Below are 12,068 nucleotides of genomic sequence, written 5' to 3' on the forward strand. Positions count from 1 at the left end.
ACAAAAACCTATTTAAAAGTTGCCATATTTGGAAGCCTTAAATTTTTTATTTAAATATTTTAAATCTTTCTAATCTTATAGTTTGGGGTCACATATATTTGTGTACATACATACACACATATATGTTTTATATATATACACACACACAGACTTAATATATACACAAAAATATATAATATAGTTCAATAATTTTTTATCTTCAGATTTAAAGTTATATATCTATCCTAACATCTATTTTTATTACTTGTCTAATATTACCAGTCTTTGCATTTTTAATTTTGTTGGAAAAATGATTAAGTAACTTTTTCAAAGATAAGGTTAGGGACATAGATGAAGACAGAAAAGAATGGAGCAACAGAGGGTGAGACCATGAGATAGAAGGAGAAAAGGTAAGTTTGTTAATAAGCCAAATAAATTTGATTAAATCTTGTAAACAACAGTAGACACCTAGTCCTAGAACTGTTACTAATGTGAATATAGCAAAATACTAGGTGAGACTGTTCTATAAAACAAATCTATTAATTATTTACAATAAACTGTCTACAATGCAAATTTTATTAGGGGTGAGAACCAGTTACTAGGTTCTGAGTGTGTGTGTGTGTACACGCACGTGCGAGCTCGTGAACTGGGAGTGATGGGTGATGAGTAAAATTTATGTGCTACACTTAAAAGGGCCAATTTTCTCTTAGCAGAAAAATGTCTAGGACAAAGTAATCCAAAGTGCAAAATTAGGAATGTCTGTCTACAAATGTAAAAGATCTGGGTCTTGAGGCAAACCAGAAGCACTTGCAAAGGGGTTAGAAAGGGAAGGCAGAAGATGTTGACTTCAGTGCAGATGAGAGGGGTGCTTGATAAGGGGGCCAAATGCTTGGGAGCTTCGACACCACAGGGATGGAGGAGAGGCACAGAGACATGGTGTATTTTGAGGAGACAGGAATAATACTGTTGCCAAGAGCCTGCATCTTCAAAAAGAATCTCATCGGTCAGGAGAGAACTGGAAAGGACTTGCTTGTGAAAATAAACTTAGTACTGAAAATGATTTTTTTTCCTACCTTGTCCTTTTTCTTCCCAGGACACTTAGTTAGAATTCAAAACAGCTTCTGAAAGGGGGTGTGCAGTTTATTATTATATACAATAGATTTTTCAAATAATTCCATTTATTTGCCCAAAGTAGAAATGGTCAAAAGGAAAGTTATTTGAGTAATAAGATGGCATGAGAAAAATGGGTAGTCAGCAGCCTGAATTCTTTTATATGGGAAAATCTTTTCAACTGTAAAATAAACGCTTGGTAATGTTGATTGGGCTAACAGGCAAATACTATTTTCACTGAAGGATATCCACATATAATTGTACTAATTGGTGGAAGTAGCACTTTTAACTTACCTTTATTCCTTCAAGGATACATTTCTTTTATTGCTAAGCAGACAGCATCATACACTGGACAACAGATATTTCTCCTTTTCACAATTCCCATTATAATGATGCTCTACAGAATAGTGGGGTGGCTTTGGAATTTTAAAACAGACCTTAAGTTTTTCCTAATGGATACATTTTACTTCCTAACTAGAAGTCTGATAAGAGACAAACTGCAGTATAAAGAATGAAAAAATATCCTGGCTTTCCATTCCTGGGCTCATGGGAACTATACCAGACCAACTCCTTGTCTCACCCCTGATGGATTAAGAACGTTCTTCTAACCACTTAACTTGTGAGGTAGTTTCATTTTTAGTAATGTGGAAGTTTCACCCAGCAGTAGAAATTGAAAATGGTACTCATATCTATCTTAGAACAGAGTAAATGGACAAGTGATCTAGTCTGAAGTTTATTTTTGTTTACTTTTTATCCTGCCCATTTTACTCTAGCCCAAAATTGTACTCTGTTTGGAGGAGTGTGATGTTTTGAACACCTCAGTACAAGTACCTTATAAGTATTTATTACTGCTTTCAGACAGCAGTGAGCTGAAGTCATCTCCATCAGTGGGGGTAAAAACGTTTTAAAATGCCGTTTATCCAACAGCTTTGCTGCTAAGAGTTACTTTGCTTTTTTGCTGGGTTTACTTGTGTTTATGAAACAAGTTTGAATACTCTAGTGCCAAATAGTTTGGAGGATTTGGAACTCCAAGGAAAAGATGCCCCAACAATGTGTGCAAATTCAAATCTCCGGGGCTGTGTTGGTTCTGACCATCATCTGCTCTGCATTGTCATAGTGAGGGCTTCAGTGGGAATCTAGCCATGAGTGGGAAGCCAGTAGGAACTCCGTGTGTTCTGGGATGACAGGAGAAAATACAGACGTATCTGTGTGAACCTCAAAATTTTCATGGCCGTAGAGCTATCTAATAATGATTATTTTTGGAAAATACTCATATTATACAAATTACTAGGTTTGTCATACTGACCTTTTTCTTTATTTCCCAGCCATTTTGCACATCTTCATGAGTAATAAGCATATTTTTTCATTCTATTATGGTGATATATTTATCACATAAATGCTTTGTTCTGTTTTACACCATGAAAAGGGCACATAATTCTCCTTGTTCAGTATATCTAACATCAATACTAATAAATTAACTTTTCTGGACTTTGTAAAAGTTATTTTTTGCCTGTTCTTTCCAATGTATTTCTAATAACTATGGATCCCTATTTACAAGAAGTTCCTAAGAAAACAACTCTAGTTAGCTAATTCTCACAATACTAATAATGTTTACACAGGACTTTATATATAGAATATTAACAATTAGTATTTCATTTTATCCTTAACCCTATGAAATGCATATTAATATCATTAGCCTCATTTTACAGTTGGCTAAAAGGGATTAAATTTCTCAAAGTCACATTGTGAATAATTAGAGGAGCCCAAGTAGAAGAGCCCAAGTTTGAATCCAAGTATTTCACTCCAAACCTTTCATTTTTCCACTTACCAGAGCTATCTTACAGAATTTTCTTAATAATGCTGCATTAACAAAAGCACATCTAGTCTTAATTTCCTCCTTCAATCCTTTAAAATTTGGTCAAATTCAGGTTGGGTCTTCTACTCTTGTTACTCTGCTCATTTCTGCAGTATCTTCACTGCTTACTTGGTTCCCAAATTGTATCTCCAACTGTCTATCAGACATGCCTAATTGGATATCTCAGAGCCTCCCAAATACTACATGTATAAAATTATCTTTTCTTCCAAGCATATCCCTGTTTCTGTATCCCTATTTTAATAGTCTTGCAATTACTCAGCATGGAACTTTGGGTATTGTTATCCTTAATTTGTCTAATTTATCTCTCACCCTACCCTACCCCACAGCCAAACAATCTCCAAACCCTATCCCTTTTTCTTCTCTTCCTACTTCAGATTTTATTCCCAATCTATTCTTCACACTACAGCCAAAGGAAATCTTAAGGGGCAATCTTTTCTAGGCTTTCCCTTACTTAAAATTCTTGAAAAAAGACTCCTCTTTGGACAAAGGATAAAGTCTTATTTTCTTAGCAGAGCAATTTACCTCTGCAGTTTCAACTCTAATCACTTCCCTTTCTTCCAGCCCCTTATGTACCATAATTGATGTTCTTGCAAAAAGGCGCAAGACAAACCTTCTAAATTTTTATTAGGCATTAATAACATTCATTAAGGATCACCTGAATAATTATGATCAATATCATGTGCTACTAGTTTAAATAGAAATGTTTCATTTATTTAAAGATTCTAAACTATGTTTTCATTGATATATTCATAGGACTTCAAAAATGCTATATCAGGGCCTGTATTATTTATCCCAGTTTTACAAATGAGTCTAGGAGAAGTCAGATGACTTCCCCAAGGTCAACATAGGATATGAAAATGGGACTCACATTTAAATCTTCTTAATCAAAGTCTACAACCTCTACCATACCGTACACCATACTGCTTCTGCCCCTGAATCTACCATACAAAGATAAATGAATGACTGTATAATTAACCCCATCCATGTAAAGAGCCCAACTAGAGCATTTACATTTTCATTTTTGTCTGGGTTTCTTCCACTTCATTTGCACCACGTGAACATCATAGCTGTGTTTCTTGTATGCCCCATCCAAGCACTTAAGACACAAGACACACAGTGCAGCATTGTTCACTAAAAGTGTATCTGAAAATAAGCAGACTGTTAGGAATGGTTAAGACAGATAATAATAGAATGATTAAAGGATGGTAGCTCATTCCTGACACTGCATAAGATTAAGTACGCTAATCAGATTTTGGATTTAGAAAACCCGATAAATCCCAAGTAGAACAGGACAAGGTACTCAAATCTTTACTTCATTTGCTTGCCTTTCAAAATACATATTTGCATTTTATCCATGTCTTCTTTAGAGCTGAAGAACTTATGAAGGCTTTAGCCAGGTGAGTTGATTATATATGTTCCTTGTACTTTTTACTTTTTTTTTTTTTTTTGCCATTTTGAACGAAGTATTCCCTATGTTAATTCTTGCTATCCTAAATTAGTTGCTTAGCAAAGGATAAAAGCAAAGGGATAATTATTTGAATGTTATATATGAAGATAATTTAACAACATATTTCTTTCCAGTCATAAAAAATCTAACAGCTGTTTGTAACTTGCTTTGTTATCAAACAGGATGGATACACAAGCTCCCCCCCAAAAAATTCTAAATAGTCAGTATGCTTAGGCCTCTTTGATTTATGCTAAGAAAGACATCATATGCACATTTGAATAGCCACCATCCATATCCTAATTTGGTTATTTGAGATAAATTGTACATTTGGAAAGCAAGGAAAATGTTACTGTGAAGCTAGGCTGCTAAACATAATTGAAATTCATTCTGAATTCACTGAGGGTCAGTTTCACTTCAAAGTAGCAGTCCTTGTTTTGAATTCCTATATTCTGCTTTGTTTCATCTACAGCATTAAAGTTACTAATCACCAAAATGATTTTCTCCTCTGGTTTGGTTAGAAGAATTTTTCTTAATTTTATACTTAAATTTTCTATTATATAAATGTTTATATTTAATTGTTTTAAAATATATTAATTACCCAAAACATTGTGATCTAATCTCAAGAAAGGAGACATTAAGGATTAAAATTTGTTCTGTAACAACAACTGCATCTACTCTTAGATTTTGACCAATTTCATAGGCAAAATATTCTGGCTGATATCTTTTGTGTAAATAATCCCAAATCAAACTTTGCAAAATAATGTATTTGCAACTTCACTGTCAGTTGATCTTTAAATAATATGTTCCAAGATTTTGATGGCAATGTATATTTACAATCAAAGATTCCTCTGTGGATCAAGAAGTTGGCCAGTCCTTCTCACCTTCCTTACTCTCACTCAGAATTTAAGTATTGGTTTTTCATCTCTTTTTCTTCTCCCAGAATTTAAACATTAGTTCTTTCATTCTAGTGTCAGATTACCATAATGTTGACTAAGTGTCCTAAAATTATTTATTTGGAAAGTAAACTAAAAAATAAATCTCTGTTGTCTACTTTTTTAAAAAAGATACTGGATTCCCTGAGTTGCTAGCAATTCATGTTTTTTCTTAAATGTTATGTGAAATCATTTAACTTTTCAAAGAAATCTGTAGTGACCATGTGATAAAATTACAGTCAGGATGTTCATAAAATAGTCTTGGTGTCTTCTCTTCAGGGGGAAAATCATCCAATAACAAAGTTTTCAAGTAAGTCATTAAAATGACACACCAGGAATTTTAACTGTGATGGGTCAAATTCTCAACTGTCTTATCACCTATGATGCCCCTTTCATAGACTGTTCCTGATTATTTTTGCAAAAAGCAGAATAAAAATTCTGAATGTGATCGGACTTGTGAAGATAAAAACTTACTACACAAAATGCACTGATATGTTACTCTTACCTCATGAGACTGCCCAGACCTCCGTGAATTTGAGAGATGGGATGGAATGTTAGCACTGATTATCTGCCCAATATAAACCCAATCATAAAGTGATTAAATTAACTTGGCAGATTAATTCTAAACATAATTTCTCATTCCTTCATCATTGGCCAGACTGCAACTTACACACTTTTTAATGACAGTGGACAAAACTACAGCTTAGTCAGTAGATCAAACTATGTAAAAGGAAGGTCAGCAAAAAAATATCAAGCATAGAACATTTTTAAATAAATGCCTTGGGACTTCCCTGGTGGCGCAGTGGTTGAGAATCCGCCTGCCAATACAGGGGACACAGGTTTGAGCCCTGGTCTGGGAAGGAGCAACTAAGCCCGTGCACCACAACTACGGAGCCTGCACTCTAGAGGCCACGAGCCACAATTATGAAGCTCACGGGACCAGAGCCTGTGCTCTGCGACAAAAGAAGCCACCGCAATGACAAGCCCGCGCACCGCAACAAAGAGTAGCCCCTGCTCGCCACAACCAGAGAAAGTCCGCACACAGCAACGAAGATCCAACGCAGCCAGAAATAAATTAATTAATTTAAAAAAATAGGGACTTCCCTGGTGGTTCAGTGGTTAAGAATCCGCCTGCCAATGCAGGGAACACGGGTTCAAGCCCTGGTCAGGGAAGATCCCACATGCCACGGAGCAGCAAGGCCCAGGCACCACAACTACTGAGCCTGCGCTCTAGAGCCCGTGAGCCACAACTACAGAGCCTGCGTGCCACAACTACTGAAGCCCGCGCGCCTAGAGCCTGTGCTCTGCAACAAGAGAAGCCACCGCAATGAGAAGCCCGCGCACCCCAACGAAGAGTAGCCCCCGCTCGCCACAACTAGAGAAAGCCTGCGCACAGCAACAAAGACCCAATGCAGCCAAAATAAGTAAATAAAATTTTTAAAAATAAATAAATAAAATAAAAGCCTCTTTACTGCTTTCAAAAACTTGCATTAGTTTGGATTAAGCTACATAAATGTATTTACTTTAGTGAATAAATAAAGTGAGCATAGAAAATATTTTTAACTGTTGATTCTAAAATTATTGGAGAAGGTATATCCTCTATATATTTTGAATAAAACCTCTTTGAAGTCCTTATATCTTATTTAGAGTGATATTCTTATCAAATTATTCTTTTAGAGGTAACACAAGTAATTCCAAGGTAATTCAAGTTATCTTGAATTATGAATTCTAAACTAGTAATGAGGTTTAACATTGCCCAAAGTACCCTAAATATTGCTAAAAATAAAAAGTTGGCTCTTCATAAGTAGCTGATAATAACATTTCCAATGAAACATTTGAAGAACATTGTTCATTACTTTCTTCTGAGTGTCTTGAAGTAGAATTAACCTGCAGCCATTTTTTTTTTAACCTGCAGCCATTTTTAATTTAAATATTTACTTGAAATTATTCTTACTCTTTAGAATTTAACAGTGTGGTTATATATGGGTTTTCCTTGGTTCTAGGCTGGAAAGGAATGAAGATGTTACACATTTTCTACCATGAGCAATCAAAAACTCCAGTGTCACAGACTTGATGAGATTTGCCCCTGAGGAGTAAGACACAACCCTCATTGAAAGAATCACAGGGATTTCATGTTTGGGAGGAATTACATACTGAGGCTTCTGTATGGAGATCAAGACACAGTATATTCAAACGCTACTTCAAACAGAGTTTTAAGGATGAATGCTTCAAAATTAAGAGGGTGTCACTTAAACCCATCAAGAGTTGGTAATTCAGCAATTATTAAGTCTTCAGAGAAGCATAGCTCTTCTGGAACATAGTTATTGAAGTAGTGTGGCTCCACTTCAATAAGTGAAAAAAGAGACAGCATTCCTCTTTAGAAAACTCAGAGGCATTCTTCATTAAATTAATAGGTACGGGAAAGTCTTCAGCAGAAAAAATGTAGTCCCTGAGACTTATTCAATTAGCCTTTGGTGTCTATTCATTTGCTGACTATTATCAAGTATCTAATGACATATTTAAGTGCACATATGTGCTTTATTTTTCCTTTTTCTTCATCTTACTGGAAACACACCTGTTTAGTAAACTTTTTATTGTTTGAAATATGTAAGTGTTGAAATGAAATTGTCACCTCTGGTCTAGTTGCAGACAGTATAAGCCAAAAAGGAATAATGTGAAGTGTCACATGGGACTGAGTACATGGAAATGGATAGATTCTTAAGATAGATTCTGAAAAGTCCCTTTGCTGGTCAAGGTCAGAGTAGGGGAAAAGCATAATTACAGATTTCCCAGATCTAGCAATTGAAAAAAAATTTAGAGTAGGTAGGGTTCTAATTGTAGTTGAATAGGATGATTCCTCTTTGTGCAGTGGTATTTAATTCAGGCATCATTCTGCATGTGGGATTAGCTAAACTTGCACCCTAATAGTCATTCCAAAGCCAAAAAGGAAATGAAGCAAAGCAAAATAACTTCCAGGGATTTCTAGTTTAATATTGTCATGATAACAGCACATAGAGTATGACTACACCTTCTAAAGTGAGAGACACATACCATTGCTGATATGCAAAATGGCTTCAGGTGGTACAAGATGAAAATATTTTCTTTTTATTAGTTATTTGTTTTTGTTTTAGTGTGTATTAGCTACAACCCAGAATTTCACATATATTGTTGTCTTACATGAAGCTAAAATTAAAAAATTAGTGAATCAAAAATTATTAAGCAAATAACAGCACATATTTCATGGCAGTAGTAAAAATCATAAAGGTAATACACAAATTACTGAAGTTGGGAAACAGTAGAGCAAGTTGTACTCATTCATTCATCCAACAAGATTGACTAGCTATGATGTTTGTCCATACATATGGAATAGGAGCACATTAAAGTATAAGATGGATAAGATCACTGCTCTTGTAGAGCCTACATTTTGGCCCACATCTCTAGTGATTCCTCAGGAGACTGGGGTAATCTAAGGCTGTCTACACTGGGGTGTTTTATCTACCTTTGCTGGGCGCAAAAGTAAATTTCCTCTGAAGCTCTGTTGGCTCAAGTCAGGTTAAATATGGCGCAGCCAGGGGTCTGGTTCAGTCCTAGGAAGATATTCTCACTAGTGGTGCTTCATGAAGAACCATGCCCTACAAATACTGAGCTCTGAGGAAGATGAACTTCTGGGTGCACCCTCATAAATAGGAAGATCAAGGTCTAGGTACCTCATTCACCCTGCCAAGTACCCTCCTTCTGAATACTTCCACTTTACCATAATCCCCCATGTACTTGCCAACCACTTCAGTTCTTACAAGCAAAGTCAAACCCAAAATACGGAAACCTTTGACTCTGAGAAACCAAATGTGAACACAGGGGAGACAAGTAATTAAAAGCACAACATGGCATCTTCTTACACTGGTAGCCCTGGCCTGCTAAGCTGACTTGCTAGATTTTTATCACAAGTCATGGTTAGCACAAGATGAAAGAAGGATATTGGGGAGTTAACAACACCTAGGATTGATCTAGGGCACAGTCTGGGCAGAGACACTTTACCCTGGTCTGAGAAAAATTAAAAAGTGATCTCTCAAGGAGTTTTCTTCCTAGAAGCTTGCTGATATAGAAAGAAAGAAAAAGAATCTGTGCTTAAACCAAAACAAAAAAAATTAAAAATTAAGTCTTAGTGGGTACCAATTGGGAAAGGAGGAAAATGAGGTGAAATGAAATGAAACTGAATTCATTGCAAGCTTCCTCAGGACTGCCCTAGTTTAAAATCTTAAGGTTGTTAAAGATTTTCTGAATTAGGTTCCATTCTACCTATCCAATTGTATCTGCTTCAATGGGGTTTCTGAATCAGAATCACTTGGTGTGTTTGTAAGGGGGTAGGTTTGGTGGGTGCTTATTAAAAATGCATATTCCTAGGTCCCACCTCAGAATCCAAATCTCTAAAGAGGACCCAAATCAACATTTTTAGCAAGTTGCTCAGCAATTCTTAAGCACTGCTAAGTTTGAGGATTCTTGTGCTAAACTATAAACTCCTTGAAGTTTACATTATATTTACATTTTTACATTAAGTCCAGCTCAGAACCTTGAGCCCATAGCACAGAGTGCCAAATTCTTCAGTCTACCTCTGTGGGAAGTACACTAAGTTTTCCCACTTGTAATCCATCTCCTTCTGCCAGAATCATTCTGTATGGAAGTGAGAGAGGGAGGAAAGAGTTCCTGAAGCATGTCAAGAACAGCCTCTGCATTTAACACAGTACAGCAATAAAAATCTTTCAAAAATCTCAAGTAAAAAAAGTCTTCACTTTCAAAGTCTTGCCCTGGTGAAAAAGAAGAGAAGCAGCATCTCAACACTATGTTTCCTTGGGCAATTCACTGCATCTCTCCATTTCCTCTAGGGAGAAACGAGGAAGTTGAGTAGATGATCTCACACCTATTTAACCTCAGTCAAAGGGCAGACACTTTTGAAAGTGTAGGGGATTTTCATTTTTAGTTCATCCTTCCCTTCCTTTACTGGCATTACTTAATGTAGCAAGCTTTATTAAATACTGAGCTCAATTTCCTTTGGTTCACTAATATAAATTTTTCTTTACCCAGTTTTTAAAACATTAATAATAACAATAATAAATTACACACTTGACAATGAATGCTCTTTTCTATATGCATTCATTTCTTCAGAGATTCTGATTTAACTTGTATAGAGTGAGCTTCTCATTCTCCAAGGATTACCCTCATCCACTAAGTTATGTTTGATCTATTACGGGTCAAATAGGGTGATGGCATTCCAACAAACTTATGTTTAAAGATAATTATTTTAATATTGAGGTTTTTTTAATACCTATTCTTCTGAACTCAAGACCTTAACAGATTTATGCTCCAATGATCACCAAGAGTCTCTTTTGCAGATAGAGCTTCAACAACCTACTCAATGTATGGTGTTTGGGGAAAGAAAAAGTCAGTTTCATTGGATGTGAGATTTGGAGGTTTCTATTTTAAAAATTTATCCTAATAGGTTCTAATATTTTATCCATATTAATATATATAAATATAGATATAAATACATTTACTCATCAATGCTTTTGGCAGTGAGAAGGAAGTAAAGGTGTGAAGAGCAACTATTACTCAGTAATAGCACCGAGACACACCCTTAAATGATTTTAACTAAAGCTGTTTAGTTGCAGGATACCAGGAAACTTACATTATTTATTAAGAATAACTGCCCAGCAACCAAGTTTGTAAAGTTTCATTCTTACAGGCCCATAGAAGTTGAGTGCAAGTCTGAATTGATATATGGACATTACTGAAACAGCTGCTTTCCAGTATAACTCTTCTTATGCTCATACATAATTTTTAAAAATTTAAGGACAAAAGAATATAGTTTAAAATTCAGGCTATTCAAAATCAGAAATGACAGTAGAAGACAAGTTTGTGTACTTTCAACATACTTTCAAACGTAAATGGAAGTTTTAAAACTTTTTTCTTTAAATATTTTAACTTGAACTTTTCATAATTTGTTTTACATATATAAATTTCCTTTAAACATTTAGTACAGAGAACATAGGCTTTGTGTTAAAATCAAGAAAATGAAGTTATAAGAAATACACTAAGATTTCTTTCAAATTCTACAGGAAACGGGAGCCAATGGGCATTAAAAAGAGTACTTGATAATATGCTACACTGGAAGTTAAGCATTTAACCTTCTGAATTTATTTCATAGTCTCCTTCTAGAATTTTAATAGCTATCATTATATACCTTTTTATGAATCGTTCTCTTACTATTGGCAATAGAACATTCCTTTTGAATGTTACAAAGAAAACATTTCAGCTTTAGCAACACAATAGAGAATTTTTAAGTAATTTGTCAAAAAAGTGGCACCAGTAAAATTTTCTAACAATACCTTTAAAAAAAACTTTACCATCTAGCAATATTCTGAGAATAATGGTGTTACTTTGTAATTCTGCAGTAGAAAGATATTGTTTTTATTTCCTGTTTACATTTTTCCTCATTCTTCTGTGAATTATAGGAATGAGTCAAAGCCCAGTTTAAAAAAAATCTATAAAACCCAATATAAAGGTCTCAAATATGATACGGTTTGGCTGATATATAAAAGCAATCATGGTAACTTTCCTGAGCTTTATTGCCAATTTTGCACAGAAGAAATAAACATTTATGAAAAATATAAATCCAGGAAATCTGTAGTGGAGTGGATACCTTAAAGTAAATATCAAGGTCTAGTGGTGA

This window comes from Delphinus delphis, chromosome 3 (assembly GCF_949987515.2).
Source record: "Delphinus delphis chromosome 3, mDelDel1.2, whole genome shotgun sequence".
NCBI classification, from domain to species: domain Eukaryota; kingdom Metazoa; phylum Chordata; class Mammalia; order Artiodactyla; family Delphinidae; genus Delphinus; species Delphinus delphis.